At 42.1% G+C, this 22,212-nt stretch overlaps 1 protein-coding gene across 1 annotated transcript in view; it reads left to right on the top strand.

The window, feature by feature from the left end:
• Positions 1 to 22,212, top strand: part of srrm3 (serine/arginine repetitive matrix 3) — a 72,951-nt gene that overhangs the window by 14,588 nt on the left and 36,151 nt on the right. The gene's annotated exons all lie outside the window — the stretch shown is intronic.

The raw sequence follows: 22,212 nt of genomic DNA, 5'->3' as shown, positions 1-22,212 counted from the left end.
ACACAGACATGTGAGAGCCCAAGAAGCCACCATGAAGCATACAAATGTGATCTGTCTGATCAGAGCCCCGTCAGAGTCAGAGTTTGGCTTTGTCTGATGCTGTGGATTCCCCCTTCTATACATCTGACTCTCATCTGTATTCTGCCCTCAGTCCTGCATCTCTACTGATGTACCCCAACATGTAGAGCAGATCTTTTGCTGGCTTTAACAGACTCAGCTGTCAGGGGAAATTTCATGCCCAATGCCTTTTTCCATTAGGGAGAAACAGGAGAATCTACCTCATTTGGGCCACGCAGCTAAAAGTTTTGGACCATGAACCCTATAGGCTCTTTTAAAGCTCACATTATGAATGACAAAGCATCTGCGGTTGAACAACTCAGTGGAAACAGACGGAAAGCAACTTGCAGCCCAGTGATGAATATACAGTTCAAGGTGTATACAATGCAAGGCACTGGACCATGGAGCCTTCTAGCATTGGCAGCTGTGCGCCTGTTAAGAGACTGGGGTTTGTGAGGATGTCGGCCATTTATTCAGTGGCAACAAATATGATTACGGACATGAAATGGGAAATGGGAGAGATGGACAGCATTGGAGTGAGTGAGGGGAGTCAGAAATGGATCTGTGATCTCGTTATCTGCAGGATAAGTGTTAGAATATGACGCTGAGTTTCTATTTACGCTCCAGATCGTTCCATCAGTATGGCTGTGGTTACATACAGCTGTCAGTAACTTAAATACGATTATTGGCTTTTTAACAGAGAGCTGTATGGGACGATCAATTCCACTCTCGAATATGGACAGTAAACACGACGCTGTAACTAGCTGAGCATTGTATGAAGACTGGAAACGGAAAGACAGCTCTCGTCCAGCTCTGCTCAAAGGTAACAAACTCCTTATCAGCACATCTGAAGCTCACTAATTAACATGCTATCTTGTTTGTTTAATCTGCCCAAAAACCACCATAACACCAAATACGACCATTTGCTCTATCACACGAGGGTTATCGTTGCCAAGCAACCAGTGGAGTTTCCAAGAATTTACTGCTTCCAGACGAGAAGTCGTCTGGCATATAATCCCCCGTAAAAAAGAAAATTAGGGTTTTACACTTTTAGTACAGATTGAAATATATCCTGTTAAGTAGGGAGCTTGAGAGGTGGTGGTAGGTGGAATTGACTGTCGTTCAAAAGAGCCGAGCTATCTCTCTGCCCCTGTTTCCAGTCCACGCTGTGTAAACTGACTGTAGACTACAGCCTTTACTGTATAGAACTTTCCATAGAAAGGGAAAGAGCACATTTTTCAAACATTTTACAGTTCGTTCTTTTCTACATCAATCTCAGAGCATACATCTAAAATCTCACACAGAGTCCTTGAAATGACTTTGAACACTTGAGCCGCCATTTGCCTGTCAGTTCTCTTTCAGATTCACTTTGGTCCCCAAACACAAGCGAGATAGGACTTTGAGTGAAGACACTCATTTATTGAGGCATACACTTCACTACAGAGGAGTTGTTGAGGGAACATCCAGAGTGGAGATCAGAGGACCTGTAGTGCACTGGCTTCACAGAGAGGGAGCTGAATTGACCAGAGTGGACCCCCTGTGATGCTGGAGGAGAAATGGGGCCCCCTGGAGACACAGTTTTGATCTACAGTGAACACATACTCCCTCCTCTGTAGTCCTTTCATTGTGTGAAACCAAATGTTGGAAAAAGGAGCTCTATACTGACAGCCGTTTGTAAGCTGCCATAACTGATCACATATAATAGTGATTTTCTATGTATCTGTTTTGAAAATTTGAAACCAAATATTCAAAAGTTTAGCAAAATATTACCTAGCAACCTGAAGTTTGTTCTCAAAAGACTGAAGAAGGTGTGACTATCTTGCAAAACAATTCAGATTCTGTGTCTACTGCAATGTGTGGCCTGACGTTTTTACATTTGGGGGCTCTTTATAGTGTTGGATATGTCATAGCGAATGACTGGGGCAAATTTTCTGTTTGAGAGGAGCAGGAGCAGCTCAGTGGGGACTTAAGCCAGAGAGCTGGACAGGAAACAGATGGCACGTGAGGAGGGAGCGGGGGCGGGTGGCGCACAGATAGACATGGTGCCTGGCCAGAGGATATTACAGCAAGCCTGGACACACTCATCCTCTGTCCCCTGGCTCTCAGGGGATTAATAAGCCCATCATGGCTGCTGTCCATATGGGGAGCTGCAGACGGGCTGTGACACTGAGGGGCTGATACTGTCGCTGGTTAGCCATTTCGGCCCACTTTGACCCTCTAATGTTTGGGGACCATGTTACTGTTGCAGATGTTACAATGTGGTCATCCGGTGTAGCAGTGGAGGGCAGAGGAAGACCGACCGAGATGAGGGCCTGGATCTGGTCCCCTGAAAACACAGAAGACTGCATGCATTCAGCATATAAGTTACCAATCTATCAGCTTTCTAACAAGAGCTTCATAGTCTTCTGTGTTGCTGCTGCGTCAGTATCGACTTTGTCTGGAGCTGTAGTGGTGCTGGTGACATTTCTTGTATTCATGGCCCCTGGTGCAGATGAGAGCATCTGACCTCCATGGCGCCAAGTTGTAGCCCTCTGGAAGAGCAGCAGCCAGCTCAGCTGACCTTTGTGAGTGCTTCCAACGCGCCACCTACCCCACCCAAACACTCTTTCTGTAGCCAACTCTCAGTCTGCTAGCTCCTCTATACAGCGCTGTGTAGAGCTGACAAGCTGTATCTGCTGCTGTCCTCGCTTCCCCAGCGAGCTGCATGGCCTCAGCACACTGTCAGTTGGTATCGCCTTTCAAAAAGGATGGCAGAGCAGAGCGGGGGACAGACATTGCAACTTCACTTCCAGACAGTGAAGATGGATATTTTTACTGCAAATAGGCCAGACACCCCTCTCTGTTGGGCTGTGCTCAATACCACTGTCACTGTGGGTGTGTGGGTGTGTGTGTGCTCTTTCTAAGGACCTGTCAACCTCATGGGGACCAAAGCAGTTCTTAATGAGGCAAAGCTTAATATCTGAGGTCCTGGTTAAGGTTAGGATTAAGATGTGAATTGTGGTTAGGTTGAAGTTAGGGTTAGTCATGAGTTGGTTATGGTTAATGTCAGGCCTAAGGTTTTTGTTTGGCTGTTCACAATAAGTGGAAGTCAATGCAAAGTCCTATAAAAGATAGCTGCACACATTTTAAATGTAAAGAGGCAAAAAAAATATGCACATTTTATTCACATTCTTCATCTCATGAATTCTAATTTTCCATATGACTCACTGTATGACACGTACGTGTGTAGTTGGTGCTTTTATTATGGAGGTGAAAAGTCAAACTATGGTATGATGAAGGTGACCTCCAGACACTGGCGTCACTTCAGTTCCATGGGAGAAATAAAATGAACCTAGCAATAATAACAGCTATGCATTCTGCTCGATGAATGACCTTCTCGCTGGTGTCAACTGTGAGATGGAAAAGTGTTGGAAATAAGCTTCATTTGTTACTCACTGACCAATTAAAATGCAGTGTGGTTTTCATGGAACAGCCCATTTGTTAACCTCACTCCATTAAATTCCAATAAAAAAGATGATGTTAACGTTATACAGTTGACTTTGAAACGACTCCTTGTGCCATTAAGACATGGCTAACTCTAAGTTCATGCTCACAAGTGATCCACAACTGCTTCCACTTCCCAGACTGTGTAGGAATATACAAAGTGTTGTTTGTTCAGAGGCTGAGGATTATACCATGATGCCTCCTCTGAAAGGTGCCTTAATCCTGCTCCCGGCTAGCAGATTAGAAGCCTGTGCTTTTTGAAGATTTTACTCAATATCTGCTCCTTCCTCCCGGCATGTACACACATTTCAACACTGACTATCCCCCAGACATAACTTTGGACCCCTCAAAAGTACATCTCTCATGAGATATCAAAGGCATTACTGCGTTCATACGTGCATGCGTGTATTCTCTCCAGGGGCAGTGCGGTGGAGCCTGCGTTAATGCTTGAATATCTGCCGCTTCGTAGCCCACTAGCACGTAGCTCATTCTGACAGATGGCCACAGGAGATGTGAAATCCGAGCAGGCAGAGAGAGGTGGGATGTCCATTGTGGCATTATGGTTTGTCTCATGTTATCTGCTTTCTGCAACGGCCCAGGCGCTTCACGCACGGCTGCTGGTGCGGGAGAACCACAGATTGAGATATAAAAGCACAAACAGGGGCCGGAGCAACACCACGGAGGAGGGAGGAGTGACCGATCTCACCTTGGAAATTTCAGGGAAGCTGTTAAAATGTATGCTTTCTTTATTAACTCCTCTCTCTCCCGCTGCAGGATCAATTGATGTGTATGTGTGTCCAGGCGTGCAGCCGCCCGGGTGTCTCTGCAGGGCAGCGAGATGTGTGAGGAGCTGATGACAGATGGTCATCATCACTGTCAGTGACATTTCTGTCAGTGTGTTCTCGTCTCCACCTCTCTCATCCTCTAATGGAAGCTTGCTTTTTTCTCTCTCTTTATGATATGAAAATTGGTGAGAGGTTAAAGAGGATCAGAGATGGTAGATGTCTTAGCCCCTCATTTATCAATCATTCAATTTGTCTTTCTTAGCCTCTTCCATCTAATTTTCGATCTTAGAATCGCTCAGTTTTCTTCTGTTTCTTCTTTTAGTTGGCCAGTATCTTTGCCAGAGTAATTTTGTCTTCTCATGTGGCTTCAGTGGCTGTTTGGTTCGTAGTGTTTGTCCGCACTAGTAGGTCCAATTTGAAAGGCTGCCTTTTTCCGTGTGAGCTGTTACTGAGACATTCTGTCAGAACGGGGCTTTTTACCGGTTGATCTTGATTCAGTGGAAACCATCCATCCTATCATGTTAGTGAATCACCGGGTGTCTCCCTGCTATAAGAAAACGCTTCCTTATCGCGACAAGCACTGGACACATCCGTGATTGTGGGTTGAAAACAAAGACTTGTGTCCGAAAATGTCAGGGAAATGATGAAATCCTTTCACACTCCCCTGTGGTGCTGCATCCAACAGTGTTCCTGATATGTCAGCAATCTGCGGTGCAGTCTCTGCGGACGTTTGCCGGAGATTGCACGCCATCCCCCATCTCTACACAGCAGCAGCAAAGAGTAGAAAGCGAGACAGTATAGGAAATGTATGTATACAACATGGGTGTAACTATTCTCTTCATGCACAGCCCTTGAGTTTACAGCCACATTTCTGCGCACAGCTCTTTGAGAGGCAGGTCTTCCTCTGTGTTTTCATTTGTATCACAGTTTTAGAACTGTTACACCCCTAAAATAAATTGTGTCGGTCCTCTCTCTCGTTTGTTTACTTCTTTCTGTATTTGTTTGGTGAGGAGAAGGCCAGTGTATGACAGGTGACACAGTGTGCTATTCCTCCCTCATATCTGCTTCCAGTGTTTTATTGTTGTGTAAAGCAACTGCTGCAGCAGCGGGGCCTGAATCTAGATATCGCTCGCTGACATCTCTAATTGAAGTTTGCATGCAAATTACATCCCGTGTTTATTCTTATAGATGATAGCGTCCACAAGCAGCCAACTGTGAAATAGAAACCTTTACGCTACAAGGTCGGGCCGGTCATCTCTTTAGAATTTCAATAGACACATTACGCCCTGTCTTTATTACAACAGTCTGACTGATGCACAGACAAACCCTGCTCATTCACACAGGGAAATCTACTGCACCAATAGAAAATATAACCATTTTAAACATCAGCATCGTCATCACAAAACAATCTCAATCAAATAATAAACAGTTGTTTTTTCATTCAAACAACTGCCCGAGGATTTCCGGTTGCTCACACTGCAGAGCCGTCCTAAATGGGCTGACATTTTGCCCTGCTCCCCCCCCCCCCCCCCCCCCCCCCGAAGATGGAATGAAGCCTCCATTGTGTGCTCAATTTATTATAGAGTTACTGGCCAAATGAATTTGATATGGAATATCTGGGTTTCCTTGGAGATGTGCTAAGGCAGAAACCTGCCATTGTTACTCACCTGAGACGCCATAGGAGTGGCCACCTCTGCATTTCAAGGAATTATCTGGTCGCTGTGATGAAGAGGATGAATAATAAAAGGAAATGGTTTGGGGATTCGTCATTGCCATTGATTTGTCAAGAGCTGCAGATACTTACAGCTCGTACTGTACTGCTCTACTATACTGCACACAACCAATCATGTCTCTACAACTAAACAGCAAATAGACTATTTTTATTTCTAGGAAAATATAATCTGTGGCTGGTTTATGTTCAGAGGCAATATGTTTTTATGAATCAATACGCTATATTTGCAGGGTCCCGTCTGTGGTTGGCTTGAGTTAAAATAATACTTTTAAGGTTAAAGAGGGGGAAAGATGAACTGAAGGATTGGATATATTCATGAAAATGATGTGTAATCTGTGAACATTCTACTGATATGTTCACTGTCAACATTCCTCCCATTTCCCAAATACATAAATTATTTATAAACATCCTCATTATCATTTATTGTAAACATGCTCTGGCTACATTTACTTTTCCTACAAATCATGCTGTTGCAGTTTAATTTCTTGGAGACAGGGTTGTTTGCCAGATAACATTTCAGTATTCGTTTGCACAAAAGAATGGAGCAGAACATCAGTTGACATTTTTAAAAAGTCCTGAAAACATATTATTACAAACAACCTCTCATGAGTATGGGATCAATCAATCAGATTTAGACCTTCATGCTCTTCATGTTCTCGATTTCTGGTTACTTACTCTCTCTGTGTTCCTTTTAGTAGTTTACATCAGTCAGGATTTAACATTATGTGTAACAGAGTCAGATGACAGTCTGTTTGGCTGCTAAAATATTTTTCAGTAAGTCACTCTCCTGGTTATTTTCTATTCTATTCCAAACATTGGTTAATAAGTGATTAAAAAAGCAGTAATGGAAGGATGCCGAAAATCCTCAAATTTGCATTCCAGCATTAAACATAACTGATTTAAATAAATTTGTCAGACAACTCTACCGAAACAACATTCACACACTCCTTAAATTAAACAGTATGTTCTTGTGTTTGTTAAATTCTTAATGATTAATACCGCAGGATGTTTTTTTCGTTTAACTTTTACAGTTGAGTATTTAAAAATGAATACTTAATGTTATATATAGAGACCTAGTTTCAGGGCTTTTAAAGGGCCATGTCAGTGGTTTTCAAGTTCTAACCCATCTACCATCATAGATTTCCATTCTTTAATGTACAGCATGACATGATTGGCAGTCTGCACATTTTGTGGTAATTGATTACAGAGAATATGAAGTCTGCATACATTTTTCTGTTTAAGTGCTTCTTTTGTTTCATAGGTCTGGTAATTGATTTTTATCGTGAGAGGATTGTACACCAGTGCCAGGACAAATGCAAATACGCTTAAAACAAAAAGAAAAATAATTTATTTGAAAAATGTGTGTAGCTTGTTGGAACCTCTCTGCAGTTGCTTGTTCATGTTCCAGATGTTCAATTAATGAGCTTTCGAGTCGGCGCAACCAGCTCTCCCCATGTGAGTTCGAGCTCCGACTGCCGTGCTTCATTTTAAAAGGCATTGACAGACTTTTCCTGTCGATACAATTCCATTCGCACAGCAGGGCAATAAATCTTGCTCTCTGAATGTTTTTTATTGGGAGAGAATGTTCCTGCTGTGTCTTTCATTCATGATTTCGCCTTTTTCTCCTTTTCCCATTTAATTGTTCCATCTTCTGTAGCTACGCCCCCGTCTTTTCTTTTCTTTGTCTCGTTAAGCGCACACGATTGTACGGTTTCCTATTGTCCTCTCCTTTCTTCATCCAGAGCAGCCTAGTGGAGCACCATACAATCCATGCCATATATCTATCTATAGCCAGTAGACCTGAAGATGGATATCTCAGTTGTCCATAACTTTCTTTAAACACACATTTATCTGAATCTTCTCAGCATAACGGTGATGAGAGATATGTATTTGATTTTTCGAGTGCTTCTGAGCTGACAGCTGTGAATGCCAGCACCAGTCAACAAGCGGACAGCTCGTGCCTCTTACGGAGTCTGACTCAACCACAGAGCAGGGTGGCAGCGGCCATCGGGGGATCTGCATTTGCCTGTAATGAAATGCATTTCAATAATTTCTGGATTCCCGGATTAAATCCTTCTCCTTAGAGACTGATATGATGGAGAAAGTTGATTTTAAGCTCACTGATTATAACCACATCTGTCCTCTCAGGTCACCCAGAATTACATCCACGTCTGGTGAGGGTGGTCTCAGTTACTGTGGTCCTGCTCTCTGGAAAAAGCTGTCTGCTGACTTAAAGGCATTTTATACTCATATGCAGGGTCATCGTTTTAATGCTGTAATGTTCAGAAAATGCATTATTGTCCATTGCTGCAGCTCCTCTTTTCAGCCTCTGTCTGAAACTTCGGTTTCAGCTCCTGTAAGATCCCACCCTCCTGATAAAGCCCAGACTGCTAAGATTGGTCAGCTGGACCACTTTGTTGTGATTGGTCAACTGCTTCCATCCCGTGTAAGACATGTCTGACTCCGCTCTTGCTTTACCTGGCTTTCTGAGGGGGTGTGCCAAATAGTATGTATATATGGGCCACTTCATCCAATGATGCAGCGCACAAGATGGATGTGAGCCACTTGTTAAATACAAAAGTGGGCCTTTATTTGGCAAAAATGGGTTGCTCTAGACAGTGAACCTTAAATGAGACCTATTATGGTCGTTGTTTGGGGTTCATACTTTTTATCTGGGGTACTACTTGAGAAGGTTACAGTCTCAATTGTTCAGAAAACATTTTAGTTTCTTTATTCTACTCATTGCTGCGGCAGCAGGAGACTCTCACAGCTGGATTCATCTGATTAGTTCCAGTACGACACAACGAAAGGAAGCTGTGAACAGATGATACTGCAATTAACCACAACACTTTAATTATACAGGTGTAATTAATTTAAAATATGTAAAAAAACAAAACAGTTACACATCAACCTTTGCTTTAGTAATTAGGCAAACTGTGTAAACCGGTAGACGTTAGCTTGGTTGTGCTCTGTGTAGTGTTTAGATTTTCCGCACCTGAAGGTAACAACAAAAACTAAACTTAACTTGCTCCCTCCTCTGGGCCCAGCTCTGTGATTTAGACGTGCTGTGGAAGAGATTTATTCTGGAAGAGAAGAGTTCAGTCTGCTCCTGACTTTTGGATTTTGAAAAAAGCATAATAGGTCTTCATCAGGCGGCCAATGTGGTAAAAAGTGACTATGGCCAAAATAGCACCAAACAAATCCAGGCCCGGTTTGGCACCTTTGTTTGATTTACGTATTTCTGTAGCCCACTTGTGATCCAGATCCATCAAACAAGTATGGACTGTCCAAGTGCCATCATTCCATGCGCTATGTGGGCTTGATGTGAGTTGTGTGGGATGTGGTCCACAAAAGAAGGCCCAAACTATTTTTGCTATGTGGGAGACTAGCCACTAGGTGTGCATCATGCAAATGTGGAGCATCGTGATGTGATGTGACAACATCACGGTGAATCAGTACCTGGCAAGGTGTTTCAGGAGCTTCAGGAGCTCCCTTCACAACAGCCATGAGCTTATTTACTTTGCAGACCTTTTGTGTTCACAAAAAATCCCACAAAAGAGACAAACTGAAAAAGCATTAAATGGTTTCTTCAGGTCCAATACAACAGAAAGCTTTCCTGTTCTCCCAGGATTTTTACTCTTACCTATTAGATTATTTGATTGAATGATTCAGTTTCAGCATTGTAGTCTCGTCTACATTCTTAGTTTAATGTTGCCTTAGTTACTTATTTTCTCATGCTTATGCTTATAGAATTATGTTATGCCTTACAATCTAAAGCGCATTGAGTTTTCGTGAAATCAAATGCTCTATAAATAAAATTGTCAGTAAAAAGATTATAACATTCATGTACAGTTGCAATCAGAAATATTCAACCCCCCAAAGATTTTAAGGATTTATCAATTAAAGTAGACAGAATCTTGTTCTTTGATCAAGAATGTGCTTCGGATGCCTTCTTTATGAGTTGAGTGATAAAGAAAATCAACACGGAAAATGCATGATGTAGTATTTGTGTGTAGCAGTATATTTTGTTAAGATAGCCATGTCACAATTATTCAACCCCTATATAATATTGTTGTTTTTAAAGCTGTCTGACAGTTTTTTTTGTCCTAAAGTTGAGTTGAAACATTATTAAGCCTTTGGGAACTCTATACTGATCCTTCATTTGCTTCAGCTGTGATGCATATATAAACCCCACCCATGAAGGTATTCAAGGTGAGTTGCAATCATGGGAAAGACAAGGAGCTTACACAAAAGCTGAGAGAAGAGATTATTTCATCACACCTAAAAGGCCTTGGGTAGAAGAAGAATTCCCCAAAAAATTATATTCCAAGAGACACAATTGGGAACATTATAAGGAAGTTTACAACTGATGGAGCGGCTTCAAACATGCCTGGCCGTGGAAGAAAGCCCAGCATTTCATCAAGGACCCTCAGCAACTTAGTCAGAACAACTCAGATAAACCCCTGTGTGACTCCAAGACACCTACAGGATGACCTGATGAAGGCTGGTACAAGTGCTGCAGTGGCAACTATAAGACGTGCACTGAATAATAAAGGACTTAATGGCCGGCTCCAAGACGCACTCAGCTCTTGACCACAAGCAACATCAAAAGTCGACTAGAATATGCCAGGAGGAATTTGGATAAGCCTACAGAGTTTTGGGTGACAGTTCTATGGACTGATGAAACCAAACTGGAACTATTTGGACGTATGGACCAGCGGTATGTCTGGCGTGTGAAAGGACAGGCTTATGACCAGAAGAATATCATCCCCATAGTCCAGCATGGAGGTTGGTCAAAGATGATGTTGGGCTGTTTTTCTGCGGCAGGAACTGGAAATCTTTATTGTGTACATGGCATCATGGATTCACAGAAATACCAGGCCATTTTAAAGAGGAATGTGATTCCTTCTGTTGACAAATTGAACCTTGGTGATCATTGGACTTTCCAGCAAGACAATGATCCAAAGCAAAATCTCCAAGTCCACCAAAGCTTGGTTGAGAAAAAGATCCTGGAACGTCCTGGAGTTGCATTCACAGTCACCAGATTCAAATTTGATTGAAAATCTTTGGTGGGATTTAAAGGCAGTTGCAGCATGGAAGCCACCAAACATCACTGATCTAGAGGCTTTTTCACTTGAAAAATGGGCAAAGATTCCAATCGAGAGGTGTAAGAAGCTTGTCCGCACTTACCGAAAACATTTTTTAGAAGTTATAAAAGCTAGAGGAATCGCCACAAAGTACTGAAGCTGGGGGGTTGAATAATACTGCACATGCACATGTCTTGAAAGAGTTACATTTTTCATTTGAACTTCAAAGTTAAGTCAACTTCTGTTGTCAAAATAACTAAAATACGCATCAATATATATCTTTTGTTGTTTGATGAGGTTTTTTTGTCATTTATTGTCATTATCTGTCATCCACGTCACTATAATGTCTATTGAGGTGAGGGGGTTGAATATTTCTGATTGCAACTGTAGCTTGAAGCTGAAAAGAAGGAATCTTATACCCTCTCTTTCCCACAAGCAAGTCGGTGCATTTTTAAACTTAATCTATATCTTGATGGCCATGGGCAAAGATTTTTAAAGCTTCCACCGAAAGCCAACTTGGGACGCTGTCATTAGGTATTGTGTTTTCCTTTAATCATTCCCCCTGTTTAATCAAGTCTTTGCTGTCTGTGTTCAATGCCCTAAAGCTCCTGATTGTGATTGCCTTAACAATTAAGATGTACAGTTACAATCTTCTTTCCACTTTTAAAAATTACATTAGTGGTGCAGTCTAGCACTTCCTCAACGCCTTCACAGGTCGTCTGGTGATAAATGGTGTTGGCCTTGTCTAACCTGAATCCCACCACCGAATTTTCTTTCTTCTTCTGCTGACTGTTCTTCGCCTTGGAGCACTGTTCATATCAGATGATTCTTTGTTTTACATGACTGGGCTACAGTGCCATCAGTGAGTGTGAAATAAAGTATATGGCTGCTTTGACGTAGGAGCACACAAATTGTTCGGTGGAGCCCTCAGCCTCCATTCAGAGAACGAACTACAGCAGGTTTATAGTTACTGCTGCGATGAGGTTTAGTTTTATCTTTGACAGTTCTGTGACAATGGTGCCGATCGCTGTTGCACATTTCCCAGCTAATTGGAACACTTTTAGCACTGTAAGGGGAAGTTCCAGAGTTTATCAAAGTGTAAGGCAGGCGCCGGAGACCTGCAGGGGAAGTGTTGAACAAGGCAAAGCTGCTGAATGAGGTGAAACTCAGTTAAAGCAGTTTTGGCGGCTTATCAACAGCATAAAGAATTTTAAAAACATCAGTGGCAGTCAAGATAAGGTGGTTTAAATCTCATAACACCCAATTGCCTCAATTTGTGTCAAAAAACGCTGTCACACCAACAAATCACACGGACATGGTAGATATATATTCCTTTAATATCCAAACATCAAATTTGTGTGATCATACTAAACCTGCTGATTGATTGCTGCAGGCCAACCTGGAAGTTTGCATCACCCTGATTCCCTCGATAAGAAAAGCCAATGAGAGTTTTTTCATTGGCTTTAAGGTTATTGCAGAAAATAAATTATGTTAAAAAAGATACTGATCACAAAAGAACACCCCTGTCACGATATTTGAAGCCTAATTATAGTCGGCAGACGTAAAAAGCTAAAGTTAGGGTCATAAAGTAACAACATTATATTTATGAAACTTCAATGTCACCAAAGCTAAGCTTCCAGCATTTAATTTGTCAGAGGGCCAAGAAACTATCTAATTAAACGACAGTGGCACATATGGAAAAGGCACATATGGCTGCATCTAAATATAAGAAAACAACATCACAGTCAACACGCCACATTTAATAAGGACTGGGATGGATAATTGGCTCTGCCTCATTTGGAGTCTGTATGTTATATTCCAGTATCACAGTCTTCTGAAAAGGAATTGGGGCTGGATGTGAGAGGCCCATATGGAGGCAGAGGCCCAGGTCTAAATGTTTCTCTTCCATGTAAATACCTTTCGTAATAAATGTATATGAGTTTCCCCGTCAGCTTTCACCTCCAGCACTTTGGTCTGAACTGAAACATCTCAACAACTCATGGATGGGTTGTCAGGAAGTGGTACATGGTTCCATAAGGATCAATCGTCAGATCCAAATTAAAATGTTTCCAATACTTGGGTTTATGGCCAAACATGTGCAAACCTGATGGCATTCTCATTTGCCTCACCAGATTTTACTCTTTATTGCTAATTAGCAAACAACATGCCAAAAAGTTCAGATGGTCGTTGGTTTGATTTTAACATTTGTAAAAATCACACTCCAATCCTGTTATCTACAAGAACAATTATTTTTGTGAAAAAAAGATAGGTTTTGTTTACTGTATATTTACACACACATATGGTAACATAAAAATAATGTTATAATGCCAAAATTATAATTTTTCTGAAATGGTGGCATGCAGTGCAGTGCCATAACACCCAGTAGCATTGTTAAAGATTGTTTTCTTGTTGTTTAAAACGTACTATGTATATTTTGTTGCAGAGAATTGGTTAATTTGTAATCCTGCCAGCTCCCTATTAAAAAAACCCTGACAATGTCCAAATTAGCTCATGTTCGTGAGAACCAAACAGGAGATCCTCCCACGGGATTCACTGTGAGCAAGTGGACGTGTTAATGACGTTTTTAAGACTTGACAGATGTATCTCCGGATGAATAATTGGTGCCATACAAGTAGAAGACACAGACGACAAGGTCAAGAGAGATTTTGGTGATAAGACACTGGTGTCAATGTGCTATGAGAATAAAATTAAAACATGTGATCTCCACAGCAGAACTTTTAAAGTTATGTCCTGCCATTGGTTGCTGCACCCCCCCTCACCTGAATGCTAAGAAGATTCTGCGTTGTTCCTATGTGAAAGGCAAACTCTGGGGTACATCCTGACCCAATTATGCAAACATTCTCCAGGATAAATACATTTTTCATTTGATTTTGTTCATATTTTAGTATTTTACTTGTCAGCTAGAAACATTTGGGTTGAACCTGAGAACTAAAACAAACACAACTGGGTGTTAGCTGGCAGGGAACTAATAACAAAATCATTTGGTTCATTGGCCTGGAGCTAAGTGACAGAGAGCCCGAGTCCCAAGTGTAATTAAGCCGCAGTTTGAGCTCATGACTCATCATCTTGCATGAGTTTTGTTATGCATAAAGCTGCGTGACGGCAGTGGAGGGCCGCTGGCTGCTGGGAAGGTGGAGGCAGCACACAGTCAACCCTCTTGCTGCACTGAGCAAAACAAAACCTCCGTAAACTCCTGACAAGTTTTGTTCCGGTGGGAAAGGAAAATGGGCATCGTCTGAGAGTTTCGAGTTGCTGTTGTTTTGCTATCCTGGGGAGAAGGTGGTTGTTATCTGGGATGGGAGCCTGGTGCTGCGCTGGATAAAGTGAAGGTGCTTTTCGCTGCAGTTCAAGGGTGATCGCAGTGAACGGCTGCCTCTAACTGACAGGCTTCACTTTAGATCAGGGAGCTGATCGTTCTGTGCTCCAGAGTGTTGTGTCAATTAAAGAGCAGCAGTGGCAGGTGGAAAAAATAGGACAGCCTCATTTCTGTGCCGCTGCAGTCGGGAGATTACCTTCAGGCTGCTGCAGGCTCTGACTCTGTTCAGCCAACACTCTCTTTGACTGGCTAGGCAGCTGGATAAGAGGAAGATTTCATCCATCAATATCGTGTCTTCTAATGTCTTCATTGCACACAATGCTAAAACATGTAGTAATGAGAACTCCAAGCCCACCGCGTGTCGTGAGGGTGGATTTCTCCATGTCAGTGGTTTTTAGAGTCTGACACCGTGGTCCTTGCCTCTGACAAAATCAAAATAACTGCACCCTAGAGGGAAATGGTTCTGACATTGGATGTTATTTTTTACTTTTTTTGTCTGTTATGTCGAACAGAGTGTAAATCACTGTACATGCATCGATAGAGGACAGAGTCAGTGCTCAGGGATATAAGAACCGTGAAAAAGTTAATATGGATGCATGTTTAATCTGGATTACTGTTAATGCTGAAGAGTACTTAAAACATGATGATTCTCTGAAATGTTATGAGAGCCTCTCTCTTCTATGTCTTCCTCACAGGTTTATTAACTCTTAATGGACATTCAAAAGAACAATATCCAACAATATATCATGTGTCTTTGTGTTCAAATTAGAAGCAGATATTGCTCCCAAGAGAAGCACCGTTTTCGACACAATTTGCAGAGAGTGTTTTAAATTGCCTCAAATGCCTCCTTTCACCTCACAGTAACTTTGCCAGTTGTCTCGAAGTCTGAAAACCTCTGGGCTGTAGACGCTACTGCTCAGACTGTATCTCTGATGACTCCCCAGTGACCCTTGAGCAAGAAGCAACCTCTACCACTTTTAAGCCTCTCTATACCCAGTGCACTTTGGTTCTAGTAACTTTTAAATTAGATTTTTTTCTTCTTCTTTGAAGCTGACTGTGAAATAAAGTGAAATAAAAGTAAAGCATGGCTTGCCTCTTCAGAAAACGCATATTCAAAATGTCTGGTTCTGTCAAGCATGAAGTTTCATTTAATTTTGATCATTATCACACGGGATGGCGATAATTCATGGAAATGTTTATTGATGAATAATTGTGGCTGAAGGTTTTGTGAAGAAGTGAAATGGGGAATAATTTCAGTGCAGAAGTAGAAAAACTTTCAATTTATAATAATGGTTTTGGAAGAAGGGCTATCGATTTGGGAGGGCACAGCAGCCACTGACAGAGGCATGCGCTGGTATGGTGATGAGCTAATTTAGACTCAGCATGACTGCTGGACATTTGATAAATTCTAAAATGGAAGGTTGCTTTGGACAGAGAGCACGAGGCCGGCAGATCTCCAGATGATTCTCTGTCATCCTGCAAGATCAAAGACCTCGACGGAAATACAAAGTTGAGGAAACTATTGTATTCTATCCGTGGAAAATTACCTTTATAAAATAAAATCCACTGTCTCCTCTAAGATGAGTCACATGGAGAAGTTTTATTACAGTTTCCCTGACATCATTTATCCGTTGTGCTCAAAAAAGAAAATGGGGAAATGTATTGCCCTTTCTGCTTCTCCTTCACAGAATGCAATGAGACTCAAACTGGGTTTGGAAATAGGTTTTCAGCACAACACAATATTAGGTTGCAGCCAGGTTTTCACTTCTCTCACCGGCACACTGTGGCAGTATCAGAAAATCTGCTTTGCTGGCTTAAAGAATATTGAGGCTTTAAGAAGCAGAGCAAGGGCCAAAGCAGTTGATAAAACCGGAAGTGCATCTGGAATTGTATCTGCGGAGTAATCGAAGACACATGATGGAGGCTGAAACCATCAATACACTTATATACTGAATTTATATCTAAAGAAAATCATGGGATTTTTTTTTTTTAACTCATCTAAGTTTGGTCTTCAGCCCCTTGCGTGGCTCTGAGTGTAAAAGTCAGGCAGCACTTTTAATGAGATTTGCTCATTTTAATGTAAATTGTACTCCAGGGACAGCTGGGTTATATTTCTAATTAAAGGGGCTGTGTGGCAGATTTGTGGCTGTGCAGGAGACTTGGCTTCAAATGCTATAGAGACGTCAGGTGCAGCGCGGCTTTTAGTAGAGCAAACCTATTTAGGGAGACAGGTGTTTTGCATACTGTTAGCATCATGAGCTCATGTGTCTCTCTGGAACAGGAATCTATTACCCGCTGGGTAAATGCAATGTGCTGGAGACGTGTGTCTTCTGGTTATTTGAGAGGATAAAGACGCAAAGGAGCTTGATACTGCTCACACTTCCTGCGGACTAAAGCCCAGGATCAACTCTTAATTTATCTTAGGCATCTAGGTTAAGATGATCAAAGTGTGAACTCCTGTTACAAACTTGTTTAGGTCCAAATGTGCGATACTAAAGTTTCCCCTGCTGCCTATTGTGCATATTTGATCGGATCAGAGAGATGGTTCTAAATGATTGGTATCAATGAACCTACATAAGCTTCATCCTTGCCCTTCCTTCGAACTCTACTGGGTGTTTTCAGTGAAGACGAGGCACTGTAGTTGTGCAGTGTACTGACAGACGGAGGGGTGAGTCAGACCCACAGGCCTGAGCCCTTCTCTCCCCTGCCAGTGACCCCTCTAATCGCATCCGAGGAAGTCCTGTGCTAATCATTTTCCACCTGAGAGACACAGCGCATGGCAACACAGTGAGATTCAGCTCTGCGAGTGTTGTTGAGCCATAAGTCCGCTGGAGCCGACGCAAACCTGCTAAAGGAGAGATTTAAAAAACAGTAATGTTTGATCCCTGTCGAACAAAGTTGGGCAAAAATATTCAAAGCCCTGTTTTGAGGTTGAGTGTGTTGCCTTCCAGTTTGTTAACCCGCTGCTGAACTGCGCTACCAGAATGCGCCCAGATGTCATTAAGCGTAATTTGTCCTCTTGAGGTGACGCACAGAATGCATTCTGAGGTGAAAATGGGACAGGGGGTGGTTTATTTCTGTCACAGTCTGTCTCTGAGATTCCCAAATTTGCCTCTTCACCAGAGGCAAAACATTTCCTGCCACCTCCTCACTTCTGTTTAACTTTCTCTGGATCTCTGTCACACATCTCATTATATCAGAGTGTGTTGACATAAGACGTTATCACCCTCTTTGTGTTTTCTGCTTAGCACCAGAGTGGCTCTTACCGGTGGCTCTAGACATCGTCATTGCTTCTTAAAGAAGAATGTTTCCAGTTTATAAATGTTTCTTTAGCGCAGAAGCATCAACCAGGCTCCTGCAGGCACCCCCTCCCTTTTTTAGCCCTCCTTCTTTCTCCCTGTTAGAGTAGAAATCTCTCTCAACTGAAGCCACACTCCAATTTCACTCTGTGCTGCAGCTCCCAAAGCACCATCAGAAAAATTGAGTGAAGTTCTTAACTCCTTCTCGGACCTACCTCGTGTCTCTTTAATGAAGTCAGCTGAATGGCAGCCGGTGCCTGGGCACGAAGTCACCAACTCAGAGCAGCTGTTTGATGAGACAAGAATGTCCTCTAGTATTAAGTCCTGTCAGGTCTAACAAGGCTTTTCGCAGCCAGTGGTTCCACGTTGGCACCAACTCTTTGCTGGTTTAGAAGAAAGAACATCCATCACTTGAGGCTGGGGCAGGATTATCAAAACCAACAATTCCAACAAAAACTTTGTTGTGGCCCTTATTTTTAAAAATCAGTGAGCCCGAACAGCTTATTGTCTGCAGCGAAGTATTGGATGTCCAAACAAAGCAGCAAGAGATGGCTGCGGCAAGATATGAGCGGACAGTAGAGCAAATTACAAACAAATTTAGTATCAGTAAAAAGTAGCAAAGAAACAAAAAGAGGACTTCGGAAGAATTGGCAATGATCCGCCTTGAAGAAATCCTCATTATGATACTCTCGACCGACCGCCAGCTGACCGCGGCCCTGAACTCAGCAACTACAGCGGATAACAACGCCACCGTGTTGCAGTTGTCCTATGTTGCGTTTGGCTTGTTGTGCAGGTGAAAAACTTCAGCGAATAAGAAATCACATCAGCCACATTTGTGATTTCTCATCTAATCATCAAACAAGGCCATCGTGCATGACTGTTTCCTTTTTCCTCTGCTGCTTATTTTGTATGCAACCTCCATCCAACTACCATTAAACAAAAAAGGAAAAGAAAAAAGTTGAGGCTGCTTGTTTCCCGGCACCCAACAGCAATCCAACGTGCCTGGAATGAAGAGTGCTGACCTTGGGAGAGCTGAACACATCCTGTGTGCCAAAGAGCTAAAAACATAACAGGAGCTTCCAGCCAAGGGCCAGATTATTTTGGCAGAAAGGTGTGATAGAAAGCGTGGATAGGAGACAGAAGGAGGAGTGTAGTCAGGTCTTACTAAGACATGTGCACACAAAGTAGATCCAGAACACCTACCTTGACTCAGAATAGTTCTCTTTTCACAGCGGGTTGAAAAAAACAACTTTTAGAGAAAAGCCACCCAGGAAGTTTATTTCAGCTTCTCTCTTCCAATCTCAGTCAAGGTCAGGACCCCTGTTACTGCCACCCTTCAATCATGGAAGAGGTGCAGCCACCACAGTGTGAGATCCAATCATTTGAGCCTTTGTGCACATGTGAACAGAGTGACCTGCCATGCTATGAGAGAGGGGAAAAGGGCTAGAGAGGAAGCAGGAGTTGACTTTTACTGAGGAACATGGCATTCTAGGAGACCAGACTCTGCTTTATTTTCTCTGTAGTGTAGCAGCTGAAATGGAATCCACTTAAACATAACTAAGATGCATCCTACTGTTGTATTCACATTTCCACTCTAATTGCAGTTAGCTCCTTTCCCATCAATAGATTTAAATGAATCATGATAAAAACAAAAAGACGGGTCTACATTTATTCCTGAAGCTAGATTGTTGCCGTGAGACATGTTTAGCTTCCATATTGATGTTATCTCAGTGGTATGGATGAAGTGAAATCAATGCAGGCTGAATTTTCATGCTAAAAAGTGCAGATTGCAGTCAGCCACTATCACTACAATATTCATTGATGACTGCAAATAAAGTTAATATTAAAATGAAGGATTCACATATTCAGTGCTAAGACTCTGTTCGGTCTCCGTCCTAGTTGTGCATGCAGTGCTCTATCTGTAGCATTTACATGTAAAGGTCTCTCAACACTGAATGCGCAGATGGTCATGTTGTGTAGGGAGAGGGCCCTGCTGTTTACACTTCCTATTCTCTGTGTTTTTGTAATCAGACGCGGACAACATACTGTTGGAGAATGAGCTGAATCTTTTCACCATCTTTGTTGGAGCTTATCCGTATGTACAAGTGACACAGCTAAACTCTTCCCTTGTCAATACAATTGACAATAACTGCATTCATATTCATGAGTGTACGTGTGTTGCTGCCTACTCACAATGGGTTTATGTAGTATAAAAGGTAAAAAAATAAATAACGAAATCAATATAATGACACTGTGGTCCAAGTCCAGACCCCCCCCTCGCTAATGTCCCAATGTCCTAATGCAGCATTAGATGGCTAATGAGATTAAGATTTGTTTTCACTGAGTGGACACAGAGAATGTTATTTTTATTAACTGAGCATTAAGGGTGTGATCCATTTACTGCATGTTCCAGAGGAGTCAAGCCTGCGTGGGCTACTAGCGACAGTGTAATCGAGAGATCATGATGCTCGTGCGGAAATTACAGCTACCTCGACATTCTACGCGTATCTCCGAGCTCTCACTCTGATTGGCTGTCATTTTGCACCACAGGCTTGTTTGTATAGGGTGTGATGTCAGCAGGAGACCGGGCTGCAGAGCCAGCACCGCTGACAATTCTGCAGCGGCAGCATCCAATTAAGGAGACAGCACAGGAAAGCATGTGCAAAGGTTAGAAACAGACAACAGGAACAATCTCCCTTCACTCAGTGGAGAGGGGCCATGAACTGATGGCTCTTTTCTTTCTAACAGCAATCAGTGTCACTGATCCAAAATGGAATATTGATTATTAATTATCGCATTATCTGTTTGTGATTTGAAATAACTGCTGATGACACTTACAAACGGTGTCTGTCGGGACGTGACACTCTTATACACCCTCGCAATGCTAACAGATGAGGTTGGTGCCACCATCATTACAGGAGATAACCTTCAGTCCTTGTAGAGGACTCTCTCTCAATTAACTGGGTGCTCAGCCTCCTTATCAGCTCTCTGTCAAGTCTGCCTTTATGCTCTGATTTTTTTTCATTACACAATTAAATGATTTAGTTGTTTTAACCTGAAAGAGAACAGATTTTTGCACGGCCCAGCCCACTCTTGGGAACAAAAGGAATGACTGTGAATGATGAATTAGTGTAATGAGATGGCTGGATATTTACAGCAGCCGTTTAACACAGACTGGTGCATGGCCCGCAGCTCCAGACTCTCCACATCTGGCTATGTGGAGAATCCCATTTGCGTTGGGAGGGTCCTCGCAGATTATTTCAGATGATATCCTCTTTTTATCTAAGCTCGTTACAGCCCTGTATCAAACAAGCTTCTTAGGTTCTGCCGGTTGCATATGGTGAAGATCATGAGGTTTGTTGCCTGGAGCGAGCAAGAGGCCAAGACATGATGTCCAGCACGAACAAGATTAATCGTGGTCCTCCCCTCTGACTGAAAGATTCAGCCTTGGACAAGCTGGTCTAATTACATAAAAATTAAAGACAGGAGGTATATTATGAATGCTACATTTATAATGAAACGCTAATGAGGTCTCATCAAGCAAGAGGAATGACTTAGCAAGGCTGTCAACCATCCAGTGTTTAAAGAAAAATGGTGGGCTGTCGTTTTTGAACAAAACAAGCTTTTTATGATTTCCCTTCCATCAACAAGTTATTCAATATTACAAAGTATGGTTCATTACAACAAAAACGTAAATCCCCATCCCTTCTTAAGATAAGGAGATGCACTTTCAAATGATGAATGAAATCATGGGTTTCTAGCACTTAAACTTTGAAATATCGATTATTCTTTGCAGTTTTGCAGTACGGGTGTAGAGATACTTTTGTGTTTTAAATCCCTCAGATTAATGATTTAGGTGTGCTTTGAAAACTGCGATTTTGAATTCCATATCAACAACCCGTTTACTTTGGTAACGTTCTGTCATAATTACAAATGGTGTTGAGTGGAGTCTTGTTAGGCCGTATTCAAGAATAATGCTTGAGTTGGAAAAGATCATACAAATAACTCTCAGGAATCACACAGATATATATACTTTTTAAGTCCTGGTTGGTTGTTTTGTATGATTTCACTTTTCATCTTGATTTGTTTTGTTGATGTTCTTCTCAGTTTTCTTCCTATTATTCTCTGTATTATACATTCCAGTCATGTTCAGTTGTTTTTCTGTTGAAGTTGAGAACTGTCACCAGGTTTTGCAAACATGTGGACTTTCTTCCGAGCTCATATAGAGCTCCTTTTTGTTCCTTGTATCTACCTGAAAGTCCCTTTTGATAGACAAGTGCCTTTCTCTCCAGAATCCTCTACAGACAAGCGTGTGCAGATGAGCGATTGCTGTCATGGAATATCAAGTGCTGATTTTCTGTTAAATAGAGTCAGTGATAATGCCTCCTGCTGTCCCGCCACCTGTTCTGTCAGCCGAGAGCCGCGTAGCTGC

This window comes from Platichthys flesus, chromosome 15 (assembly GCF_949316205.1).
Source record: "Platichthys flesus chromosome 15, fPlaFle2.1, whole genome shotgun sequence".
Classification (NCBI taxonomy): Eukaryota; Metazoa; Chordata; class Actinopteri; order Pleuronectiformes; family Pleuronectidae; genus Platichthys; species Platichthys flesus.
The sequence above is the reverse complement of the archived record's forward strand: the minus strand, read 5'-3'. Positions and strand labels throughout refer to the sequence as shown.